The 27,317-nt window shown below is 48.2% G+C and overlaps 1 protein-coding gene across 1 annotated transcript in view; it reads right to left on the reverse strand.

Moving 5' to 3' along the window:
* Positions 1 to 26,681, reverse strand: part of BIVM (basic, immunoglobulin-like variable motif containing) — a 219,415-nt gene extending 192,734 nt beyond the window's left edge. The window contains exon 1 of the mRNA XM_086933329.1: positions 26,550 to 26,681. The gene's annotated coding sequence lies outside the window, so the exon portion shown is untranslated. The remainder of the gene's footprint in view (positions 1 to 26,549) is intronic.
* Positions 26,682 to 27,317: the final 636 nt, after the last annotated feature.

Consider the following 27,317-nt stretch of genomic DNA (forward strand, 5'->3'; position numbering starts at 1 on the left):
AATCGAGGATTGAATTCAAGGCCATGTGTATTGCTCACCGCTCTGACTGGGGAACAGGCCCTGCTATCAACCGCCCCCTGATAAATGCCTTTCATCCCAATCGTCTCCTCAGATCCGGGACTTCTTATCTCACCACAGTGCCGCAAATCAAAAGAATTTGTTCAAACTCTATTTTGTTTGATTGAAATTATTTCCAAAAAGGACCAGTCATTTATCCTTAAAGTGAATCCATCAACAATTTTATAATTCAACACGAGCAATGTATCAACATATAACATGTAAACATGAAAACAAAAACACAGGGTGTATACGAAAAATATAATTTTATCAAATAGCTCAATCAAAGAAATCAGCTACATATACAGATCAATGAAAAATATAATTTTATCAAATAGCTCAATCAAAGAAATCAGCTACATATACAGATCAATAAGTAAATAAAATTAGGGCTGTAGGTACACATATAAGTAAATTACAGAGTGACACAACAGAACCTAAAAAGACACCTATCCCGAATCACATTGAACCAAACAAAAGAAAGGGATAAGGTGTAGAGTCGACGTTTCGGTTTCTCTGACGCTAGTTTGCTGAAACCATCCTCAGGACTGTTATTAAGTTATGGTCTGTATAGAGATTGTTATCTGTATGACAGGAAGGACTGGATCCCGTAGATAACTGGTCGTCAAAAAATGCCTTATCAAGTCTATTCGCTATTGAGTGGGGAGCTGTACTTGATAATTCAGGCTTGCGACGGGTTGTTCCTCATCGATATTCAAGCAAATACAATGGAAGCAGAAAGAATCCGGTATGTATGAAGTTGTGGTATCAAAATATCCAACTAGAGCAAATATAGACAGGGGTCGATGATATATGGAGCAGTTATCAATCCTGCATCACCTAGTATTCGGTGCGGAGCAAAATCAAAGCACGTCTCGTCTGTACGGACCAGCTAGTCCGTACAGACGAGACGTGCTTTGATTTTGCTCCGCACCGAATACTAGGTGATGCAGGATTGATAACTGCTCCATATATCATCGACCCCTGTCTATATTTGCTCTAGTTGGATATTTTGATACCACAACTTCATACATACCGGATTCTTTCTGCTTCCATTGTATTTGCTTGAATATCGATGAGGAACAACCCGTCGCAAGCCTGAATTATCAAGTACAGCTCCCCACTCAATAGCGAATAGACTTGATAAGGCATTTTTTGACGACCAGTTATCTACGGGATGCAGTCCTTCCTGTCATACAGATAACAATCTCTATACAGACCATAACTTAATAACAGTCCTGAGGATGGTTTCAGCAAACTAGCGTCAGAGAAACCGAAACGTCGACTCTACACCTTATCCCTTTCTTTTGTTTGGTTCAATGTGATTCGGGATAGGTGTCTTTTTAGGTTCTGTTGTGTCACTCTGTAATTTACTTATATGTGTACCTACAGCCCTAATTTTATTTACTTATTGATCTGTATATGTAGCTGATTTCTTTGATTGAGCTATTTGATAAAATTATATTTTTCGTATACACCCTGTGTTTTTGTTTTCATGTTTACATGTTATATGTTGATACATTGCTCGTGTTGAATTATAAAATTGTTGATGGATTCACTTTAAGGATAAATGACTGGTCCTTTTTGGAAATAATTTCAATCAAACAAAATAGAGTTTGAACAAATTCCCTTGAAGGCAAATTTACCCTTTCAACTTCATTACCCAAGCCCTCAAGGGTATTTCGGGTTGCTCACTCCTTTCAAAGCAAATCAAAAGAGCCAGGTGTGGAGGCCGGTCGCTCTCCTACAACCTAGCCAAGATCTGGAATACTCTCCCCCTCTCAATCAGATCAGAGCCTAAACTACTTACCTTCCGAAAGCTCCTTAAAACCTGGCTTTTTAATAAATCATCTTTTTAATAAATCATCTTAAAAATTCCGTTTAAATCTAGCATACTCCGCCTAGCCCAACCTCTGTAGCGCTGGGACGCCCCTGGGTAGCCATTGCGCTTTATAAATTATCTTTCCATTCCATTCCATTCTTTCCATTCCATTCCAGGAAATACTCTGAAGGAGTATCAATTTGAAAATTGGTCGGAGCATGAGCACTTCCGGAGCCCAAGGGACATTATTCCAGGGAAATATATTAAGATTATTTCTTTCAATGTTACTGGGCTAAACAACAAAAGGAAACTGTATGCTATTGAAGCCTGCAGTGGGGAGCATAATCCTTCCATAGTATTGTTTTTTTGTTTTTTTGAAAACCTTTATTCTGATCAGTAGAGGTTACACAGCTTTGTCGCCTACAACCTGTATGAGAAGGCCGGCAGCTTCCGCATCATTGTGGGAGTGTACTAAATTTCAGGGAAAAATTAGGTTGACACAGCAAGCCGCCTACAACCCATCAGGGCCGGCCGCGAGGAGGGCTAATGGGAGCTGTATAAGGAAGCATTCGCAAGGTACAGAGAATAACATTGGATATAGGAAATCGAATGCCTGAGGTTTCACAATTTTTTCAGTTTTTCTTCCCTTCCATGCTAACTAAAACAACATAACCGTAACCAAAAAATCCGACATACTCAATGGCCTGTATTGGGTCGTTTTCCTGCCCGTAAACTATCCCATCAGCTGCATCCCACACTGCTGTATGAGAATGGGGACGGGTGGGAGCACCGAGTACTACTGTATGCAACGTGCATGTCATAGGGGTCACAGCGCGTGTGTATATTCAGCTAGGTGGTTCTGAATACTAGGACTGCCACGGAGGGTGCAACTCGCATGTGAGAAAGGAATGCAGGTTCCAGATTGCACGGGTAGGCTACTCCGCTGTGGAGACGCGGGGCAGGAGCCCCAGTGTGCTTGGACATAGGAGGGGTTGTGTATTGAAGGTGTGGTACTTGTAGTGGGGAGGGAAGCATCGTACACGGTCAGTCAGGAGTGGTGTGTTGTGAGTCGGTTTGCAGTCGTTGAAGGTACGCAACAAGCGGACCCCAGATGTCCTTGGGCCTCGACTTGTGTGGTAGTAATTCCGCATAGTTGTGGAGCTGGTCTTGCCATGTAGTCATGACGGTAAGCCAGTCCTTGAACTTAGGTGCTCGGCCGCGACCCCAGCGGCACGCCACATGGCGTTTTGCCAGGAGACGGCCGAGTGCAAAGAATTTGCGATTTGCAATCAGTGCGGGGCAAGCCTGCCCCAGCAGCGCAATCCCAGGGCAAGGCGACACAGGCACACCAACCATATCAGACAAGGCACCAAATACTGCCTCCCAGAACTCAGTCACCGCTCGGCATGTCCACGCAAGGTGGAAAAAGTCCGCGCCCTCGGCCTTGCAGCGGAGACACCTGTCGTCGTCCCGGAGGTGAAAACGGTGCAGTTTGGCAGGAGTGTAATAGAGCCTGTGTAGGAACTTGTAATGTACCAGCCGGAGGCGCGCGTTTCCCGTAACTGCGGTAGTGTGCGCACAGCTTGCCTCCCATTGGTCATCGGACATAGGGGATCCTAGATCGGTGTCCCAGTCCCTCCTGGCCCTAAGAAGAGGAGGAGATGAGTCGGCCTGTGTTTGTTTATAGAGCATAGAGACCACATGCTTCGGAGTGTCAGATTGGAGTAGTAAGTGGAGAGGCTGGACCACATCAGGTTCATCTGGGAAGGCTGGTGTGACCTTCTTGATTCCCTGCCGCAGACGTACGTATAGGAATGTATCCATGACAGAGGGAGATTCGTCACCGAAGAATTGCGCCGACGTACGGAAACTGCCCTGCAGGTATAGGTCCCCCCACGTGCGGTATGCCAATCGTGCGAGTAATTTACGGCCAATTTCTTCGCAAGTGATACTAAGCCGTGGGTCGTTCGCTAGGATCATGAGTGGCGAGTACAAGAACTTCGTCCCCATGGCCGCAGCCAAGTGCCTCCAGGCCAGTACCGTACAGTCAACTGTAGAAGGGTCGCTGTCAGTAAGTTTAGCTTCAGAGTAGAGGTAACCCGATGGCTGCATCGGCCTCATGTAGCCATCTTCGACCGCAAGATGTGCCATGAAGGGGGGGGGGGGGGGGGGATGGAGCCAGTACGCGGCAAAGTGGCCTTGCGCACAGTCATAATAGCGTCTGAAATTAGGGACGTCGAAACCGCCCTGATGGTACGGGACCATTAGGGACCTTAAGCTCATTCGGGCCTGCTTCCCGCCCCAGATTAGTCTTGACAGTAGCGAGTCTAATGTACGAAAGAAATTCGCCCCTGGGTTGTATGGTATATTAGTGAAGAGGTATAGTAGTTTTGGTAGAACCACCATTTTGATAAGTGAGATGCGGCCCGCCATGGACAATGGGAGGTGAATCCATTTAGTGACATTGTCCGTCAATTTGTCAATGACTGTCCCATAATTAGCTCTGATGAGCGTGTCGCGTTTTCTGGTCACTGTTATACCTAAATATTTAATCTCTTCTGCCTCCCAGACCAGGGGGTAATCTAGGGGAAACTGTGTGGTCTTGTCGGTGAGTGGGAAAAGAGGAGATTTCGACCAGTTGATCTGTACACCCGAAATCCCCCCGAATTTGGTAACCTCATGCAGCAGGGGGTTCAAGTTCTCTTGGGGTTTGTGTACATAAAGGGTCATGTCGTCAGCATAGAGGGCTATGAGTAACTGCCTGTCGGGGTAGATGAGAGAGCGGTGGTTGTGGTGTTGGCGCAGTTTGGCCGCTAGTGGTTCGATAGCAATAGCGAAAAGAACTGGGGACAATGGGCATCCCTGCCGTGTGCCACGTTGGATTTCGAAGGGAGCCGATCGCGATCCGTTTAGCACCACAGAGGCCAGAGGTTGTCAGTATAATAACCGAATCCAATCTAGGAAGCTGAAGGGAAAGCCCATTCTTTCTAGGAGCGCCAACAGGTAGTCCCATTCTAGCGAATCAAACGCTTTTGTGGCGTCAAGAAAAATAGCGGCAGCCTCACAGTTGGGGGTTATGTCCTGTATCACCGCGTGAATAGTGCGTAAATTATGGGACGTCGCGCGATTCGGGACAAAGCCCGCCTGGTCCGGCAGTACCAGTCTGTCCATTAACAAATTAAGGCGCGACTCCAGAACCTTAGCCAGAATCTTAGCGTCCGTGTTTAACAAAGAGAGGGGACGGTATGAATCGCAAGACTCGGGTGGCTTGCCCGGCTTTAGCAGTGACGTTATTAGGGCCTCCCGCATAGTAGTCGGTAGAATGTTTTCCTCAAGCGCAGCATAATACACCTGCTGCAGGATTGGGGCTAAGATATGCATGTATGCTTTATAAAAATCGATCGGCAATCCGTCGGAGCCCGGCGACTTACCCGACTTCATGGACATTATGGCGTCCGTTATTTCTTCCAGCTCGAGTATATGATGAAGGAATTTCTGCTGGGAGGGGCCTAACCAAGCGAGCGCAATGTCTGCCAAGTATGCGTTTAGGTCTATCGGAGTGGATCTATGGGAGGAGTACAATGTAGAGTAATGTTCAGTGAGGACCTTGAGTAGATCCGGCAAATTTCTGTGTGGGGTGCCATGGTCATCCAGCAGGGTAGTGATGTAATTGTGATATCTAGGGGGTTTAACAGCGGAAGCTAGCGCTCTGCCCGGTCTATCTCCCTCCCCATATATACGCGCAGCAAAGGGTTTTTCCTCGGAACCTGCATTCCTGTTCTTAAAGTTCAGCATATTCATTGAGTTTTTCACGCATTGTGGCTTTTACCGAGTGTCCCCGCCCAGGGTCGCCCACTTCCCTCTCTAACTGCTTCAGTTCAGATTCTAATTTTCGCAGCTCATCGCGCAAGGATCGGAGGACTCCACATCCCTTAGCAATACACCAGCCTTGCACCGTGACCTTAAAGGCCTCCCAGACAGTGGTAATGCTGGACACAGATGATATGTTGCGGTCGAAGAAATCTTTTATGTCCTGCTCTAATTCCACCCTGAAGGCCGAGTCTGTTAAATGCGCCGGGTTGAGGCGCCAGCTTAAATAGGGGGAGGCTGCAAGGGGGACGCGCAGGGTCACTAACACTGGGGAGTGGTCTGAGAAAGTGCGTGCCAGGTGCATAGCCTTAGCAAGCCAGGGGGAGAGTCCAGCCGTACAGAGGATGTAGTCCAACCGCGCCCAGGTAGAGTGCACGGCCGAGTGAAGTGCGCCCTGCGCTTGCGTGGGGTGGAGATGTCTCCAGGTGTCTATCAGTCGATGTTCCTCCACTATGTCTGAGAGGGTATGTTGCGTCCGTGTGTAGTGCGCAGCCTGGGGGTGAGATCTATCTGCCGATGGTCGTAGTGTAGTATTAAAGTCCCCCCCTAGTATGACATGGGCAATCCCCAACGACTGAATTTTACCCCACAGCGTGAGAAGGGATGAGGGGTCATCTATGTTCGGCCCATAATAACACGCTAAAAGTACAGTGTGGGAATATAATCTGCCCCATACCAAGCAAAATCTGCCTCCCGCATCAGTCTCGGTACCCGCAGGGGTGAACTGTACACCTCGTTTAACAAGGATGGTGACCCCTCTGGCATAGTTGGAATATGATGAAAAGACTCTGCTAGTAGCCCAGCGGGATGCTAACAATGGGGAACCGCCTGGGCTTAAATGTGTTTCCTGTGCATAGCAATGGAGACCCCCTGTCTATCTAAGTAGCCTAGAATCTGTCTCTTTTTCCTCGGGTCGTTTAGTCCTCTTATATTCCACGAAACCAGCTGTAGTTTTTGGATGTTCTGCGTATTTGTTACGTCCCCCATCCCAACCAACAGGAAGATGTGCTATACACAAGCATGATAGTACAGTATATACCAGAATCAAGGGTAGTAGCGGACCTAGCAGTTTCAACAACCAGTGCATTAGTTACGATCCAGACACCTTCCGGAGCTTTTTGGGCCGTGAGTATTAAATGTCGGGATTCCCCCCCACCCGCACCGGCCATCCCAACCCGCCGGGGAAGTAGCACCCACTGTCCCCCCCCCCCCCCCACCAAGAACATTAAGAAACAACATTGCCTTAACAGAAAAAGCAATTCACATATCACTACCCGCAAGGGAGCGGTGAAACATAGGGGTTCGCCCATTGGGGGTCAGAGCTAGGGGCACCAGACCTGCCCACCACCTCCCTTCTTGCACCCACGTAGGACCGGGTTCCCCCAGTCAGTACATGTGGGACGGAGGTGGGTGACCGAGCACATAGTGAGCTAGAAGTCCTACAGAGTTTTTAGGAGAGGCCAGGGGGGGTCTCTCGGTTGCTCTCGGGGGGAGTTATATATTCCTGGCAATCTGGGAGTCGTGCCTTCCCAGGGCACGAAGAACAATGCATTGAGTTAGTCTTGCTGTGATAGCGGTGATGGTGACCTAGAGCGATGGTGTAGAGATTCTTCCGAGCGTCTGTCCTTCTGGAGCTGTTTTAGGAAATCCTCCACCTGTTGGGGGTTCTAAAACAGGTGTTGCTTGCCCTTATATGAGACGTTTAGTTTTGCTGGGTATAGCATGGCATAAGGGAGCTCTTGAGCTTGCAGCTTCTTTTTAACCCCGGTGAATTTGCGTCAGGCTTCTTGGACAGATGGGGTAAAGTCAGGAAAAAAGGACAGTACTGCATTGCCATGGTGTATGGTCCCCAGCTCTCTCGCGCGTCGCAGTACCGCATCGCTGTCCCTATAGTTCAAAAAGCGCGCGATGATGGGCCTTGGCTGGGATCCGGGAGGGGGGCCGAGCCGCCAAGGATCTGTGGGCCCTTTCCACTATGAGGTGAGGGGAGAATGAGTCTTTTCCGAACAGATCGATGACCAGTTTTTCAACAAAGGGCTCCATTTTCCCAGTGTTGGTCGTTTCTGCCAGGCCTAAAATGCGAACGTTATTGCGTCGAGACCTTGCCTCCAAATCCTCATTCTTGTCAGCAATTATTTTAAGCAACCTGTCCATCTGAGTGAGCTGCTTGGAGGAGGCGGCAGCCCCGTCCTCCAGCGTTGAAATCCGGTCTTCTGCTTCTTTTATGCGCGTGTTGTGCTGCTCCAGTTTAGTTACCACACTGTCCATACGCGCATTAATGGTGTCGATCTTAGTATCTATGGTTGAGAGGCTCTGTTTCATGCCCAGCAAGAGGGTTTTCCAATCTTCCTCCGGTGGGGCCGGCGTGGTGGGGCTGCCTCCGTCTTCTGTCGCCGTTTTAGACGTTTTTCTGGTCTCGAACGGTATTTTAGACTGCCTTGCGTCATTGCGTCCCATGTCTCTTCTCGGCGTCCGCGACGCAGTGGAGGCAGTTGCCGCCAGGTTCGAAGAGAGTTAGGCCGATGAGGGAGGGGGGGGAGCTGGTACCGGCAGAGCTATAGATCCAGGTGTGAACCGCTGAGCAGTGCAGCCCTCCCAGCCACAGGCGAGCAGGTAGGCGAGGACAAGAGGCGAGGCCCACGGTCAGAGCAGAGGAGCTAGAGGTGGGCGCAATCTAGATGTAGGGGATCAGGAGCTACTATGTAGAAGGTTGGTGTGCAAGGCCTCTGCGCTCCACGGGAGAGTGTTGGCGGCAAGCCACAAAAAATTGCGGGAGGTGGTCGCCCCGCGGACCGATGTCCCACACGGGGGCCACAAACCGCGCTGGAGCTAAGTGCCTGGAGGTCGGAGCAGGGGATGGCCCAAGTCAGCAACAACAGTGGTCCGGCATGGGGGAGGGATCAGCAGGCCACCAGGAGCAACAGCAGCAAAGTGAAAGGAGGGCGGTGGCGTCTGCACGCTCCCCCAAGAATTAGCCCGCAATGTTCACAGTCTGTCCACATAGGCCCTATAGGCCACGCCACGTGGGGGGCCGGGAAGGCGGATCGAGAGTGAATGTGTCCGCGGCCGCCAACAAGGACCAGATCTGAGAGCAGTGCACAGGAGCGATGCGGCGGCAGGCAGCAGGCCACGGCTCCCACGCAGGCACTCCCCCCAGTTCAGGGCCCAAGCCCCTCCGGCTGCAGAGAACGCCCAGCAGCCACACGCGGGAGGCGCACACAAAGTCCAGCCGGATATCAAAGCAAAGCGCTCCCGCTCCCCTCCCGATACAGCTCACTGCTACAGGGGGACAGGCTGGTCCAGCGTTGAGTCAGAGTCCGCTCAGGTGGCGCTCCGCGCCAGAGACACACAGCGCCAGGAGGGAGAGGTAGGTCGCGCTACACCACGCGAGTAGGCCCTCGATCCCCGGAGTTGCCTGGAGCAGCAGTCCGCCTCAGGGTCTCCGGCGCCTCCAGGCTCCGGTGCGGCGCGGACTCGCCAGCAGATAGTTCCGCCCCAGGAAGTCCGTCGGTCACAAGAGAGGCACCGCCGGGTTCAGTGCGGTGTCCCCGACCCTTGGGGAAGGCGAGCTCCGTAGTCTAGCTGGACAGGATGAATGTAGGAGCGTTATAGTGCCCGGTCAGGCAGGAGCTTCACTCCAGTGCGGCCATCTTGGTCTGGCGCCACCTAGCGCCCCCCATCCTTCCATAGTATTGTTACAGGAAAGCCATATTGCATCGACTAAGCTGGTCAAGTTTTAAATACGTAGGAAAAGGGCTGGCCTTAGAGGGTTTTTAGCAGCTCATCGAGGCCTGTCTGTGTTTATAGCTAAACATTTGAATACAGAGATAGATGAGTGGGTGAGCGATAAGGAGGGCAGCAGGGGGTGGGTCAATTGCTCTATCTCTTCTGCGCTGCTTACCATAGTCAGTTTTTATGACTCAGTGGAGAGCAACATGAGACCATATGTTTGGTTATTTCAGTCCTTACTGCATATGAATAAAATTTGCAGGACCCAGGGATGGATTCCTCCTCAGGCAGTAAATGGCAGAAGAAGTCCAAGGATCTAAAGTTATACACAAATATCAGATTTTTATGGAGAAAAGCCTTCCCCCCAAAAAAGGACATTTACATGTGTTTCAGCTACCTACCGGATTGATTTTTTTTTCCAGCTTCGAATAGCCTGGGTTTTAAATATTTCCAGACAGTTCCTAATGGATTCTCAGATCACCCTACTCTCGAGCTGGATATAATTGAAGAGGGGTGAAAGCCCCAACCCAAGAGATGTGTCTTTAATAAATGTTATCTGTAGGGTGAGAATTGGGTTAGAGCCGCCTAGGAGAGTTCATGATTAGAAACCAGGAAACAGCCCTACTAAATGTAGACGCATTGAAGGCTTGCTTATGGGGCCAACTGATATCTAAGTTTGTAGCAGCTAATAAAAGAAAGCCAAAAAGCAGAAATTGGCCCTATAATAGCATGTGAGGGAAGTGTATGACAAACTCTCTCTGCAGTATACCGTAGAAAATAGAAAGGTGCTTGAGAAAGCTAAGTATGCGCTATGCGATAATCTTTAAGCTATAGCTATGAGCTATGTAAACATTTATGTGACCACCACCCCGCGGCGATTACCCGCTTAACCCACATTTAGTCAATACTCAGAACATACTGTAAATTGGAATAAATCCCTCATGCATTTGATAACTGGCCCCATGCCTACACTCCCCAGGGGCCTCTGTCTCCCCCTATCCACTGGGCATTTCAAATATTTGGGCATCCACGTCACTATGGACCCCCTCTTATTTTAACGACTAAATCGATGTACTGCACTGGAGAACACTTCCTCTTTCCCTCTCGGGGAGAGCAGCAATGTTTAAAATGATCAAAAGACCCACAATAGATTGACAGAATGCAAGCATCTTGGGCTCACTGGATTCAGGCTAACTGGCTGATGAGGTGAAACCCCGAAACTGGTCCAAGGATGCTTGTTTCCGGTCCAGGGCGGACCTGGCTTTGCAGTTCGGGCTATACTGTTACCATGAGGCACAGGGTCAAGACTGATTTGCATATGGCTAGGTCTAAACTGAGGTGGCATGTTGAGCAAAAGAATGATGGATTTAACCCAGATCTCTTGACTGGGGGGTGAATGTTTTCGATTTGTTCTACATTCCATCCAATTGCGTGTATTCTGTTTAACCCCTTGGGCGCTGCCGGAATTTCCCCTGCGGTGCGGCAAAATTCCAAGCGTGCGCGGATCAGACGGCTCCGGCCGTCCGACGCACACGCCCCCCGCAGCGTCGGACGGCCAGTGGCTATCCGACTCATGCAAAGGGTTAAAATGAGGAAATTACTCTGCATGCTTTATGCATTACAAAATACCCTCTATAGAATACCCGACAAGATTTTTCACACCACTGAATCTCTCCTTCGCTCACTTTTGTGTACATGCTTTTGCAGCGGTTTCTTTTTGCCCTTCTCGAAACAATCCCAAAGTGCCCCTCTCTATCTAAAACAAAGATGGCATAACCTTTCCTATCATGTGCAGAGCTCATGTGCCCTCTCTAGAGGTGTGACCAGGGAAATGAGCAAACCATCCCCTGTAGTCACACAAAAACGGTTCTGGGGACTGATCCTTTCCCAATGGGATTGGGCCTGGCTGGCTATATCGAAAATAAAGAGGGCAGGCCCAGGTATGAGATACCTCTGCCTATGACAGGGCAGGCCCCTTTGAAGATAATTAAGTTCCTGAGCACTGCCCAGATGTGCATCCTATCAGAGGAACAGGACAACTACCCATATCCAAGCCCTTTGTCTTAGCTCTGGCAGTCAATTCACACCTAATCAACAAGCTATTCAGCAATTTGGCGACAGTTAAAAGCCCCAATACATGGGCTTCTAGATGCTTTGGTCAGCCAAAAAGGTAACTTTTTTAAAGTACCTTATGTGAAATGTTTCTTACATATCCAACTTCACCAATTAGTCTCAAAAATCTGATTTGTAACAAATATTTTAAGAATTCCAAGGAAGAACTTTTTATCTGGTTGCTAGGCAGACATAACTTTATTAACTGCTTCTAGGCCACTGTCGCTGTTAAGGATATGTTTAATATTAAACTTTCACACGCCTTTCTTTACTTATCATGCATTCTGCCTCGTGAGCATTTAAGACCTACTTAAGGGGACTTATTAATATTAAAAAGGAGGATCTGTCCTGTCAAAGGGTGTTATTTTGACCGGTTAAATGTTAAATTTAAACCTGCAGAGCCAAGTTACTGGTGGCAGGCCTGTAGTCCTGTTTGCTCTGTCACTTTACAGGCCCTAGGTTTACTTTGTATCATATACTATGGACCTATAGGCAAATTAAGTGAGCCAATTGAGAGCATAGACACTTTTGACAGGTGTGGCTGCTGCTCACCATGGCTAAAGGTTACTGGCTTTTGATGAGGTAGAATATGGTTGGTTAGATTGGTGTAGAGTGGAATGAGGTTGATTGGGGTAGAATGGAGATGGGTAGATTGATGTAGAGTGGGGTAGAATGGAGCGGGGTAGAGTGGAGTGGGATATCCTGGGGGAGATTTGAGTGGAGTAGATGGGGGAGATTTGAGTGAAGTAGATTGGGGAAGAGTGGAGTGGTGTGGATTTGAGTAGATTGGAGTGGAGTTAGGTAGACTGGGTGGATTATAGTTCGTACGGTAGGATCAAATTGAGTGGGTGTAGATTGGGGTAGTTTGGAGTGGTATGGGGTAGATTGTGATGGGTGATTGGAGTGGGGTAAGTCGGGGTAGATTGGGATACATTGAAGTGGAGTCGATTGGAGTGCGGTAGATTGAATTGGGGAACACGGGTGGAGTGGTTTAGAGTGGAGAGGGTGTATACTGGGGAAGAGTGGAGGGCATTGGATTGGGGTAGATTGGAGTGGAGCAGGGTAGATTGCAGTGGGGTAGATTGGTGTGGAGTGGAGTGGTGTAGATTAGGGTGGAGTGGGGTAGACTGGGTGGATTAGAGTAGGGTAGAATGGATTGACATGGGGTAAGTTAGAGTGGGGTAGGGTAGATGGGGTAGATACAAGTGGGGTAGATCGCGGAGCGGTAAATTCGAGCAGGGTACATTGGGGTTGAGTGGGGTAGATTGGGGGAGTTGAATAGATTGGAGTGGTGTGGGGTAGAGAGTGATGGGTTGGGGTAGATTGGAGTGGGGTGGATTGGGATAAAGTGGAGTAGCTTGGTAGACTGGAGTAGGGTAGATTGAACTACGGCAGAGTGGAGTAGGGTAGATTAGATTGGGGTAGATTGGAGTGGAGTAGGGTAGGATAGATCAAGGTGGAGTGGGCTATATTGGGGTAGACTGAAGTGGGGTAGATTGGGGTGGAGTGGAGTAGACTCTAATGGAGTCGGGTAGATTGGAGTGGATTAGAGTAGGGTAGAATGGAATGAGTTGGGGTGGATTGGGGTATTTTGAAGTGGGGTAGATTGCAGTGGAGTAAGGTAGATTGGGGGTGGGATAGATCACAATGGTGTCGGGTAAATTGGAGTGGGGTGGAGTGCAGTAGACTGGGGTAGCTTGGAGTGGACTAAATCGGAGTGTAATAGATTGTGGTGGAGTGGGGTAGACTGTAGCAGAGTTGTGTAAACTTGCGAGGAGTGGAGTAGTTTGGACGAGAGTGGGGTAGTTTGGAGTGAGATATACTGGAGTTGATTGGGGCAGATTGATGTTGGGTGGGGTAAAAGGGGTGGATTATAGTACGGTAGATTGGAATGAAGTGGGGTGGAGTGGGATAGATTGTAGTGTGACAGATAGGTGTGGGGTAGTTTGGATTGAGGCAGATTGGAGTGGAGGTGGTCGTAGTGGTGTTGAATAGTGGTGCGGGGTAGACTGGGATGGGTAGGGTATATTGGAGTGGGGTAGGGTAGAATGAAGTGGGGTGGGTTAGACTGCAGGGGGTGAAGTGGGGTAGATTGGAGTGGAATAGATAGGTGTACTTTGGGGTGGGGTAGAATGGGGATGGGTAGATTGGAGTAGGGCATATTGGGGTGAACTGGGTTGGGGTAGATTGGAGTGGGGTGGACTGGGTTAGAATGGAGTGGGGTAGATTGGGGTGGAGTGTGGTAGAGTGGAGTGGGGTAGATATGATTGGTGTAGATTGGAGTATGGGAGATTGTGGTAGAGTGGGATAGATTGGAGTAGAGTGGGTAGATTGCAATGGAGAGGAGTTGGATAGATTGCAGTGGAAGTTGGGGTGGAGTGGGGTAAACTGGAATGGAGTGGGGTAAATTGGACTAGGGTACATTGGAGGGGAGTGAAGTAGAGTGGGGTAGACTGAAGTGGAGTCGGTGGAGTGGATTGGGGAACACCACAGTGGGGTGGATTGGGGTAGTTGGGAGTGGGGCAGATTGGAGTAGTGTAGGTAGAGTGGGGTAGATTGGAGCAGAGTGGGTAGCTTTCAGTGGAGTGCCGTAGATTGGGGTAGAGTGGGGAAGAGTGGAGTGGGTTGGTGCTGATTGGGTTAGGTTGAGTGGAGTGAGGCAGAGTGCAGTAGATTCGAGTGGAGTGCGGTAGATTGGGTAAGAGTAGGGTAGATTGAAGTAGGGCAGATTGAAGTGGGGTAGATTGGGGTGGGCACGTAGGGGTTACTGGGCCCAACTGTGGTGGTTAAGGCCTTTTACTCCTGATACCCTTGTTCAACTGTGTCTCTCAGTGGTAGCTGTGGTCGAGCAGCCAAGGATCTGTCTAGGGGAGAGTATTAATAAGGGACAGTGAAAACGACTCATAATTCAAAGTGCAAACAGTATGAACAATAAATAAATCAATGTCCAGTCAAATACTTGCTTTTATATAAGAAAAATAAGTATTTTACTTCTAACTACATAACGATAGGAATACGACATTCTGAAGCAACAAAATCCCCTTAAAGATAGGGCTCAAAAAGTTGTCCGGCAAATCCCTGTCCCACCCTCCTTTGTGTAACATGTTCAGGGTTATTTCCCCATTGACTGGTGGCTGCACTCAGGGAATGCTCTGTTAGGCCATGCGCAAGTGTTCCCCTTTGACTCTTTAGGATTCAGTCAAAAGTGTCTATGGTGCTAGTTAGACCTAGCATCCTTAAGGTGGTCTTCTCCCAGACTTTTTTCCGTTTTCCTTGTGTTTTCCTGATTCTTTTTGTTGGCCTTAGGACTCTGAGCACTTTTTCACTCCTAACCAGTGCTAAAGTGCTAGTGCTTCTACCCTAAACATGGTGACACTGGCACCTACATGATTGTTATATTTGATGTTTTGGTAAGTCTCTCGCAAAGTGATATACCATATACCCAGGGCCTGTACTTCAAATGCTACTACTGGGCTGCAGCACTGATTGTGCCATCTACAGAAGTAGCCTTTCAAACCAATCTCAGGCCTGGCACTGCAGGGCCCGTGTGTGCAGTTTACTGCCACTTTGACTTGCCCTTTAAAACTACTTACCAAGCCTTAAACTCCCCTTTTATTACATATAGGTCACAGCTAAGGTAGGCCCCAAGTAACCATAATGGCAGGGTGGTATGTAAGAAGAAGGTGGGACATGTGCCTTTAGGATTTGCATGTTCTGGTAGTTACATAAAGCCTATTTCATTTTTCACTACTGTGAGGCCTACTCCCCTGTAGGCTAGCATTGGGAATTCCTTAATATACTTTTAAGCTGTAATTCCTGATGCGAGAGGAGTAGCATTTTCATGCTTCATAAGTTTGGAATGGTAATGATAAATCTTCCTTACTGATGAAGTTTTTGAAAGTGAACATTTCTCTAACCTTGCTGCTCTGTGTGCCTGAGAGCGTCTCTGCAATAAAAGTCTAATGTAGCAGAACCGGCACATTGACCAGGTTGAGGGAGCAAAGTCAGCGCATCACCTTGGAGCCAGTGCTTTCCCTCCAGAGGCTGACGCATCGGACAGGGAATTGCCACAACTGCAGCTTGGTGAGATTGATGATCCCATCGATTGTGTGGCAGAATCAAGTGCATCACTCAATGCCTCTCGACTCTAGTACCCGTCTTTGTAACTGACTCATCGGCTTCACTGAGTAATGCAGATCGACGTTTCCTGGTGGTTCTTGCCTGGCTTAGGTGCATACCTCAGCCAATCAGGGATCCCATTTCTAACATTGGTGATGTGCGGTGAGGATAGGACTTGTGTTTGTGCAATACCATAGAGTAACTCCTTGTTCACTACAACTCTGAACTGAGACCAATTGAAGCCTTTTACAACTCTCCCTGATTTAAAAAAAATTTTTGCAAAGTACTTTTACCCAAGTCCCATTTTTCTGCAATGTCTGTGGTCCTGCCTGGCAACTTGGAATTCAAATTCAAATTTCAAATGCTTTATTCGGTATATAAAATATAACCATATAGCAAACAGAAAAATAAAAGTTATACGTTATAATGACTTAAGAATACAGTTGCCATACTAAACAAGGGCATGAACTATATCTCCACAAATAGGGTAAATGTAAACTTTTTCTAAATGTGCAAAATTTGCAATATTGTCAATCATGACATCTTGCGGGTAGTTGATTACATTAGTTCCATAAGACGTTTAAATATAATGTCAGAATAAACAATCCCAATTTTAGAATGTAAAATTAAAATGACACATAAATGGCAATAGTACAGATTTCATATTAGATATATAGTTTCTAATTCTAAAAATGCTGTTAAAATAATATGTAATGATTATACAGGTTTCATCTTACCATCATTTAAAGCTTGAACCGCTTTGGGTGTTTCCAAATACACTCCATATATCGTACCCCTCCAGACCATTTTGTTGTTAGGCTCAATGGCTTCAATGGGATCAACAGTATGTAACAGTCAGTCTACCCCCTCTAAATTTGAAAAGGCCTCAAATCAATTTGATAGGGGGAATTGGAACGTAGCCCTATCAAAGGGATTAGCTACATATGGCTCCCTTCTATAAACATGGCGCAGGGGGGAAGAGTGGGCCGTGTTTTGTGCCAGGAAAAAAATAGTTTAAATCTAGTGTTTGGATATCCCCCTCTCTTCCCGAACCTTGGTTCCCTACGGATAAAATCGACTACCCAGGGATCTTTAAAACTCACGGTGACACAGTCACCTTCTAGGTCCTTGACAGTGTTCCCTACCCAACTTACCCTCCTAACATTTAGTATCTCCGTACTAGAAAAGGGTGGGGGGGGAGTGTTCTATTAGTATTAAGCCAGTAAATTACTTTATTCTTCAAGTCCCTATGTGTTTCCAGTTTCTCGGTTCCAATCCCGCGAACTCCCACCATGATAATTGTGTAGGGTACTGCTTCGGGAGGGAGGTTTACACAGGGAACTCGTTGGGGGATATGCTTGTTAGTCATAAGGCCCTGCTCCTTGGACTGATTTTTTGCTGTTTGAACGCGCGGCTCAGGTTGTTTCTTGGCCGTAGCACCTGTCTTCGCAGCTTTATTTCTAGCAGACCCCAGTAAGTTAGTGTCTGGCATGCTTTTATTTACGATGGTTTTGACAGGTTGGGTAACTGGAAGTGCAGTGGTATTAGTTTGCATCGTTACGCTATTACTACTAGGGACAGTGATTGGTGGAACAGTAGTAGGTAGTGAGGCCTTTGGACTCTTTAGAGCTGTTGTTATAATATCTAGTCTGGTTGTATTTCCAGAAACTAAACTTTCCAGATGATCTAATTTGGAATTAATCATTTTCGTCCTTTCAATGAATGGTAGCATCAACGATCTAACCAACTTTTCCATTTTCTCTAAAAGCCACTCTTCACTACAACCTTGGGTGACTGGTTGGGGTTTGTAAATAACTACTAAAGGTGAACTAGGGGGCTGCACAGGCTGTCGGGGAACCCTTTGTATTTTTACTTTTTTGCGCCTCTTTACTGTGGCGTCTTTTAGTGGGCTAGCTCCTCTTTTTCTTTTGCCTGGTGGGTCAGTAGTACTAATATTAGTAGTCTCTAGTATCACAGTGTTAACGTGCGCGGGATTCGAGGTGTAGGTGACAACAATGCTGGAATAGGTGATAGGGGTGGTGAAACACAAGAGGCACGAGAATCCAAACTAGTTGGTGTTGAGTTTAGTAGTGGACATGCCTCGGCGTTATCAATTTCCCCTAGTGTGAGGCTAGATACGGGACTCAGGATGACTAATGGGGTGTTGCTTTGGGCTGGTTCAGGTGTGACAGATGATCCAATCTTACCAAGAGAAGAACGTTTCCCTGTTAGAAGATCTAACGACAAACGCTTCTCTACTAGCGCTATCTCTTTTTTTATTACCACTTTGGCCCGTGTCAGAAATTGATCGATAGTACCAGTTGCCACCCTCCCCTGTAGATGCAATGGTGACCTTACGGTCTTTCCTAAGTGACCAAACCATAGTACAACAGAGAAACCGATATAAATTAGCACACGATATATGAATAAGGAAACAAGGTACAGGTACCTAAATAGTATATGCAGAGTCCTGCACGACAGAGGGGTGGCCCAGCCCAGCCTCCTCTGGCCTTAGAGGGCCCGCCCTTTGCCCGGGCATAGCCCGGCGTGTCCCGCGCGCGTTCCCGCGACGTGGGGAGTGTTTCCAGTTTAAAGCGCCTCCGGGCGCGGGAAATTGCGTGCGCGGCTTCTGCCGCTATGCCCCCTGGTGATTGCAGTCCTCCTCACAGCGGCCGCGATGATCAGAGATGCGGCAGCGGGAGGGCTGCAGGGCAGGGACACTGGATGGCTGTTGGCGTCCACAGTTTGAGCAAGAATGCCCCAGTAAGTTTTTAGGAGAAACCCGCTCCACCGGGAGTGGGTCCGGTTTAAAGCGCCTCCGGGCGCGGGAAATTGCGTGTGCGGCTTCTGCCGCTATGCCCCCTGGTGATTGCAGTCCTCCTCACGGCGGCCGCGAAGATCAGAGATGCGGCGGCGGGAGGGCTGCAGGGCAGGGACACTGGATGGCTGTCGGCGTCCACAGTTTCAGCAAGAATGCCCCAGTAAGTTTTTAGGAGACACCCGCTCCACCGGGAGTGTGTCCAGTTTAAAGCGCCTTCGGGCGCGGGAAATTGCGTGCGCGGCTTCTGCCGCTATGCCCCCTGATGATTGCAGTCCTCCTCACGGCGGCCGCGATGATCAGAGATGCGGCGGCGGGAGGGCTGCAGGGCAGGGACACTGGATGGCTGTCGGCATCCACAGTTTCAGCAAGAATGCCCCAGTAAGTTTTTAGGAGACTTGGAATTCAAGCTGGCCAATCTGGATACATATACTTTGGCCCAGATCAATGGGTTCTCCAAGGAGAGAATGGTGTTTCATAAGGAAAGTGCCAAGAGGGCAAAGCTACAGAAAGCCTTAAGATCATGGACAGCAGCACACCCAGATGAAGAGGAGGATGAGGAGAAGGGGTCTGATTCTTAGGAGAAATTATACCAGGACCTAACTGAGGGTCTTGTCATACCACATAGACAGGAGGGGAGCTATCTCCTCTCAGGACTGTAAGTCTACTCAAGGCCAGGCAGCAGTGTGTCATCTAGGAACCTGTACCCAGTAGAACTGAAGGACAGAAGGGAGGAGAGGTGACAAACTTGAGCTTGCAAAATTGAAATTGGAAAAGGAGCAGGCCCTGGCCAAGAGTGACAAGGAGCAGGCACTGGCCCTCGCCAAACTAGAGAAAGAGCAGGCCCTTGCCCAATTATTAAATGAGCAAGCTCTTGAGAAGAGGCAGGCCCTAGAGGAGAGGAAGATGGCCCATGCGCTGAACCTCAGAGATCTGGACATTAGAGCCCTACAACTGGGGTCCAGCAAAACAATATTGGTGGTAGCATACCTGTAGTGTCTACACAATAGTCCAGATGTCATATCCCAAAAGATACAGTACCCAGTTATAAAGTGAGGGATTACCTAGATAAATGGCTAGCAGTCTATGAAGTGGCACTAAAAGTGCACAGTGTTCCAGAAGAGGTTTTTTTGGGGGGGAGGGGCATACTTCTTACATTAGAGGCATTGGACCAGACCAGCTACACTGACATGAAGACCATTTTATCCAGCAAGTTTGGGTTGACCCCTGAGAATTAGAGGCAACGGTTCAGGGCCAGTCACAACTTCTCTACACAAACATGGGTGGATTTCTTGGATTATTCTGGTATGGCACTGAAAGGCTGGGTGAGGGGGAGCAAAGTAGATGATTATGAAGGGTTGTACAATTGTTTTGAAAGGAGCACATTCTACTTACTTGTTTTCAAGAGTTGCACCAACACCTGGTTGAAAGCAAGCTTATTGACTCCAGGAAGCTTGCTGAGGAGGCAGACATCTGGGTCAGCACCAAAGTGTCCAAGAAGGTATCAGGGGTGGACTCCAAAAAGAGTTGTCAGGGTTCCCATTAGAGGAAGGAGGGGGGAGATAAAAAGAAGCAATTCTTTTCAGGCTCCCAAAAAACTCACAGGGGGAAGGGTCTGGTTCTCGTTCCCAATCTGGCGACAAGAAGAAAAACTCCCCTGACAAAAGTCAGCAGCTCAGAACTCCCAAGTGCTATGAGTGCACTGACTATGGACACTACAAGGGGGTTTCCAAATGTCCAACAAGAGTACAACCTCCCACTGGAGGAAAGATTCCAGGGGTGGCTAGCATAGTGCTGGAGGAGAGGTTTTAACAGTTAACGGGGGCGATAGTTTAGTGGGGTTACCTTATTATACCAAAGTGAGAGCAAGATGGTTCTTAAGGAACATGTGCCCTCAATTGCTACAAAGTATAGACAATGGGTCACCTTACATTTGCAAGTTGTGGAGGCTCTGAGGGATACAGGAACCAGTATGACTATGGCAAGGTGTCAGCTAGTTTCCCCAGACCAGGTAAATCCTGATGCATTCGGGTTATGGTAGCTGACAACAGATAGAGTCATTATCCCGTGGCCCTTACTCCATTTTAGGCGGGGGGAATTTGGGGCTTCTGAAAGTTACAGTGAGCCCTGCCATGCCAGAGGACTGATTGTTGGGTAATGACCTTGAGCACACTACCTGGAAGGAAGTGGAACTTAAGACTCATGTGGAGATGCTGGGGTTACCTGAGTGGATCTGTGCAACAACAAGGTCCATGGCTGCTTGGGAAGGGAGTCAAGAAGACCTGGAGCCTGGGACAATGTTCCAGTAAGCTGCTAAGAAGGGGAGAGGCAGAGGGCGTGGCAAACCTGTCCCTGAATGTACCTCCAGTTAGATGGGGGCCGCCCTAGAGTCCACTGAGGAGGACATTGCTTCTCCTGGTGACCTGCCTGAGCTTGCTGGAAAGCACATGGAAGGTAGACACACCAGGGTGAAGTTCAATAGGGCGCAAAGGTAGTGCCCAACCTTTGAGGGCATGAGGGAACAGGCTGCAGCCCAAGAAGCAGGTGACGCCTCTGGTAGTCACCACATTTACTGGGAGAACAACCTCCTGTACGGGGAGCCTAAGGCTTCTGGGCATGGGACATCAAGAGGCCTGGTGATCCCCCAATGGTACAGGGCCTTCTTACTGGAGCAGGTCATTGAAATTCCCCCGCAGGACACCTAGGCCAAGACAAGACCTTTGCAAGGTTTGTCACCCACTTCTATTGGCCTAGGATCAAGACTTCCTCAGATTCGTACTGTAGGACTTGCATTACCTACCAGGTCAGTGGGAAGACAGGGAAGAGGCTGAATGCCTCCCTCAAATCCCTTACCTGTCATTAGCACCCCCTTTGAGAAGGTGGGCATTGACATTGTAGGGCCTATGGATCCCCAGAATGTATCAAGTTTATCTTGGTTCTGGTGGATTATGCCACTAGTTACCCAGGGGCAATGTAAATGTAAATGTGGGTGTACTTGTAAAGCGCAATGCGACTCCATGGAGTATCCTGGCGCTGAAGACCGCTGGGGAACCCGTCCTGGTTTTCCCTGTGAGATGGTCCCTTTCTGGGTATCTCCAAGGTGAAACCAGGCATCCCCGTCTGTGGGGGGCCGTTGTATAGATGAGGCAAGCTTAATGCCCAGAGTTGCCGAGTGTGTTCCCTGGTTAGAGTAGGCACCGAGGCGAGAATTATCGAGTCCGTTTTGACCCTTGTCCAAGACCCTGCCACGTCGGGTATTGAACCCTGGTCCCGGGCCGTTCTCAACTTACGGGTCTGCCTCCTCTAACCAGTGTTTTGTAGAAACAGTGAGCCACACCACTCCACAATCCATCCGAGGACTACTACTGCACCCCCAATGGCAACCGCCACGATGGAGATTTTTACCCAAGTGGGTTTCCCCAAGGAAGCAGTATCTGACAGTAGCACAAACTTCATCTCTGATTATATGCAGTCAATGTGGAAGGAATGGCGGGTAACTTACAAGTTCTCCACCCGTACCGCCCACAAACCAATGGGTTTGTTGAGAGGTTCAACAGGACCCTGAAGGACATGATTGGAAGCCTGCCAGAGGTCCTGGGGAAAAAATGGGATATCCTCTTACCATGCCTGTTGCTTTCTTCCAGAGAGGTGCCACAGAGAGGAATGGGTTTGAGCCCCTTCGAGCTGTTGTATGGGCACCCAGGAAGAGGACCTCTGAGTCTGGTGAAAGAAGGGTAGGAGCAAGTTCCCAGGAAGGTACCCCAGGATGTAGTGGGCAACATGCTGGCCTTCAGAAGCCAGATGGCTAAGTTATGGAAGAAAGCTTCTAGTAACCTTGAAGCCAGCCAGTAAGTCATGAAGGAGTGGTATGGCAAAAATTCTACCACTGTCGAGTTTCAACCTGGTCAGAAAGTGTGGTTGATGGAGACGGTAGAACCCAAGGCCCTCCAGGATCGCTGGAATGAGCCCTATGAGGTGATTCAAAGAAAGGGTACGGCCATCTATCTGGTGGACCTCAAGACCCCTAGGCAACCCCACATGGTGCTATATGTAAATCGCCTGAAACCCCACTTTGAGAGGTCTGAGATCACCATGCTGATGGTGGCAGATGGTGAGGAGTAAGAGAAGAGTGAACCTCTGCCTGACCTCTTTGACTCTAAGGAGAAAGATGCCTCAGTGGAGGGAGTAATCCTTTCCCCCCACTAACTCCTCAACAACAGAGAGACTGCAACCAAGTGCTGGGGCAATACTCTGGGACTACCTACCTTTGAACCTTTTATGTGAACACTTGGGACATGCTCCTCGTTAAGAATAAGTCTTACAGGTTATCAGATAAGGTGAAGTCCAGCATCAAGGCTGAAGTGTCCATGATGCTGGAGATGGGGGTGATATAACCATCCAGTAGCCCATGGTCCAGTCCTGTGGTTCTGGTACCAAAAGCTGCCCCACCTTGCAGAGCACCTGAATGGAGGTTCTGGTTAGATTATAGAGGGCAAAATTCAGTAACTAAGAACGATGCTCACCCCAACCCCGGGATGGTGAGCTGATCGAGTGCCAGATAGGGTAGTTCAATTTCAAGTTCAGGAATTTGTATAGCGCACTACTCACCCAGAGGGTCTCAAGGCGCTTGGGGAGGGTGGATGCATTACTTATCGAATAGCCAGGTTTTCAGTTGCTTTCTGAAGGAGTGGTGCACTTGGGACACATGGTGGGCAAGGGGAAAGTGCAACCCCTTCAGCCCAAGATAGAAACCATCATGGCCTGGCTGCCCCACAACACCCAGACTGAGATCAGAGCATGTTTGGGCCTCAAGTCCATTGTCAAGGGATATGGCACCATTGTTGTCCCCCTGACAGAGTGGACTTTGAAGAAGCAGCCAAGAAATGTGATTTGGACAAAGGCATACCAAACTGCATTTGACTCCCTTAACCAGGCCATGTGCACAGCTCCTGTACTCAAGGATCGAGACTTCTCCCAGGACTTTATCGTTCAAACAGATGCTTCGGAGCAAGACATGGAGCAGCACTATCCCAACTTAATGAGGAAGGCCTAGCAGGACGGGCTTGTCCGGTCATGCATAGCACTCAGCTCCTGGCTTAGTCCACGGAGGTCCTCTCCTGGCATAGGGGGGTACTGAGCTGAAACTTCTGTACAAGGGCTACAGCTCGATCGGTGCACAGCCGAATTCTCGCACCTTACATAGGAGTCCTCACAGGAGGGCTACCCACTGGACCTCGCTCCCTGCAACACTCTCCTCTTTCCCACAGAGCACACTGGTCTTGGCAAGTAGGCAGACGGTGGGGCTCCAGGGAAGGTGATCTTGGTTTCCTGGGTGAAGTTCCCTCACCCAGCAGGGAGACAAGCAGCCATTTGTCCCCAGTCCTGGTCACAGGCAGAAGTCTTGCAGACCTTACCCTCCTCACACAGCCTGTCTGGGTACTTGGCACATTTTGGGATTGCGCCAACCCCTTACTATAGTCCTTTTCCATACACCACAAGTGATTTAGGATCCTAGTCTTTTAAAGTTTTATGTTGAGGTTCAGCTTCTTTATAAACTGTACATTTCTCCTTTTCTTCATTACTCCTGAAAGGATATCTGTCACAGCAAGCAAGAGTCTAAAGCTGATTGACCCACAACCCATTGTATGGACATGACCAGAGTTCTTCACACGTGTCTATCAGCCACAGTGATAATGCATCAAAAGGTTAATCCCAGACTCCCAGCCCTACTCTATTTGATTCCCTTATCAGCCTATCTCCTTTCCTGAGATGTGTCCAGACTTCTTCCTTATGATCTATCACTGAACCAAAGAGCAACCTTTTTGAAGTGTAAAGGGAGGGTCTCTTCTTCCTTTCCTCCAGGGCATCCCACCCAGCTAACAGAAATGCAGCGATACACACATTTGTCAGGGAAAATTCTTCTCATCCTCATGTCTTCCCCAGGCATGCCTGGGATTCCTAAAATGGAACCTATGGTCCTCCATGGAATATACCATTTTAGGCATCCTTCCTCAGTGTACATTTACAGCACTCTTACTGTCCATTACTGTTATATTCATGCATTGTACCACCACAAGTGTGCATACATTCACGACCCACATTCAGGCTGTATGCTCTATTCAGGACTGAAACGTTTCTATGCTGTAGCAGGGTGTACTATCTGTAACACACACACACTGCCAGCAAACACCCTCACCATGTGTGTGCTACACAACACTTCACCATCCATGTATTGTTCTTCATTCAAGCACTCATACCCCCAGCATATGCTTTTATTGTGCATGCACTGCATATCACTACATCTCTCATGCAACGTATTCCTTGCAAAAAAACATACAAGACATGCCCTAAAAACACATATAAACTGCACAGTACTGATCTATATCTGTACTATAACCTTCTCAGGCACACACACATCCAGCACAGAGTCAATACTACTGCACTGCACAGCTCTCCAGGTGTACCTGATGCAGGCCAAGAGTGAGTAAAGCACACAGCAGGGGAACTTTTAAAAGAGGTGAGCGAGCCTGTAAGCCTCACACAGGGTAAAGCGGTCCTGTTCACTACTACTCATCACTACATGGTATGCTACCACCACCGCGCTTGTGCTGCTTAACTCCTGGTGAAGGCGTAGCCTTCAACCACTATGAGGGTGGTGCTTTGGGCACCCCTCCTGGTCCAAACGACTCCAATCAGTGAGGCAGGCTTAGGTCATGGTTCACACAAATGATCCGTGTTTACCTAAGGCAAAAAAATCACCATTAGGGATCCAGAAAACAGTACGGTTGGGCACTCAAAGCAGGGTTACAGGTCTCTTGGCATGCAGAGAACTTTTACCTCCCAACAAAAGGAAAGAAAACGCTATGCTTTTAGATGAGGAGACAAAAAGAATGTGTGTATGTGAGAGGGAATGGTGCAAGGGAGGTGGCCGAAGGAAGTATGTTCAGTAGGACAGGATAAAAAACAGTAACAAGAAGCAATTACATGATGTATGAGCCAAGCAGATGGAGGTTTTAGAAAGATATGGGAGGAAAAAGGTGTGTCTAACAGAGTGAAAGAATGCAGGGGAAAGTGGTGTGAAAGGGAGAACAATTGTGATTGGAACTCTCCAGAAACAACTAGCTATTCCACAGACATTAGCGATGCTTAATCCAGAGTCATAATTACAGATTTGAAACATTTTCCGTTCTATTAATTGGGAGCATTATCATTTTATGTTATTCATGTATCTGTTATTGCTAACAAGCACAAGCAAAGCTAATAGGTCTGGATTATTTCTGGCATATTTTGTTGCTGTGTGATACATCCAGGGCCAGACTGTAGAACCAAAAGCAGCCCTGGCAAAAAATGCTCAAACCAGAGCCGCTCCCTCTTTTCCTGCCTTTTTCCCTCTCTCTCCTCTTGCTCGTCTGCCTATTGCTTTGTCTCTCCTTTCTCACTCTCTTCCCTGAAGCCTCCCTGTGCCTTCTGCAATACCCTCGGGCAGCTGGGGGAGTGACAAAGGTACAATGAGCAGCACTGGCTTTCCAAAACGGCCTCCAAGGGCTCCGACCAGCCCACAGCGAAAATGCCCAGTGAAATAAAATGCCTGTCCAGTCCTGGATATGTCTGGATACGATAGCAAAAAACTCACAGTGGCAAACAATTATTGACCATGTATCATATTATGTGAGGCAAAGGATTCAAAGTTACATGCATAAAGGTGCACCCTTGACTATGCAGCGCACGGCTCTCGGCTGGACACAATAGTATCTCTATCTTTCATTTTAAGACACTCACAAAGCTTTTACATCCACCCTAAAGGGCTGATACCAGACAATGCTAGAAAAGAAAACAATTATCGTACAGTAATAACAGTTTCTACATGAACTGTGTCTCTAAGGCATTTCAAATTGATTATACGGGTAACGAAGCTCGAATAAAAAACTCAGGCACTTTACAGCAATTTCGGATGAATGATATATTGAGTAAAACAAACAAAACTCCCGAATCTAACAGGAGATACCGGGAAATGGAACTCACCTCCTGACCCCCGACTGAGGATTTTATAAATCCAAATAAATAGCCTTTATGTCACGTTAGATTCGAAATTGTAATTAGTACGAACACTACAGCAGGAGCAATAAGAGGCAGAATGTATGCTGAGTGACAGAGGAGAGGGCGGTCCTATGTGATAGTACCGCCCTATAAATCCTGCAATTGGTTAAAAAAGGAAGGACCGTCAGGAGGAAATGCAGCTCGGCTCAACGGATGTGAGAACTCACATCACCCCGGAAGACACCGCCTCAGCCGCCCGGAAGCCTTTAGGGGTGTGGCGGTTGGCAAAGAAAGCCCCTGGAAAGTAGCTAACACTGCACTTGAAATAATCAAACCATGTCGAAACTTCGTCAAACCTTGGTTATATATTGGTGTATGGAAGGTAGACTAAATGGGAGAAAGGTGGGATGTTTATCTTGTGAGTTAAAACATACATGCTAATAGACCGGATTCAGACGGAAGTACCGATTTTTCAAGCCAAAAATGGCTTTATATTAGCTGTCTCCCGCCTGGTATTACATTTTCTACAATAGAAGTCAATGGGGAATTTTCATTCTCCCGATTTTTTATTTTATATCCCCCACTTCCCCGTCATAAAATGTTGGCATGTATGGTTAAAAACATATTTTTATTTCACAGGAAGTGGGAAATACAGGGGAGGCTGTACAATTTGGAAAGATGATTTCACTGCTGGTTCTTCACGCCTTTCTCGACAACGAGCTCCTCACTTAATCTCCCCATGCCTACCAAAAT

The sequence above is a fragment of the Lissotriton vulgaris genome, chromosome 8, assembly GCF_964263255.1.
Source record: "Lissotriton vulgaris chromosome 8, aLisVul1.2, whole genome shotgun sequence".
NCBI classification, from domain to species: domain Eukaryota; kingdom Metazoa; phylum Chordata; class Amphibia; order Caudata; family Salamandridae; genus Lissotriton; species Lissotriton vulgaris.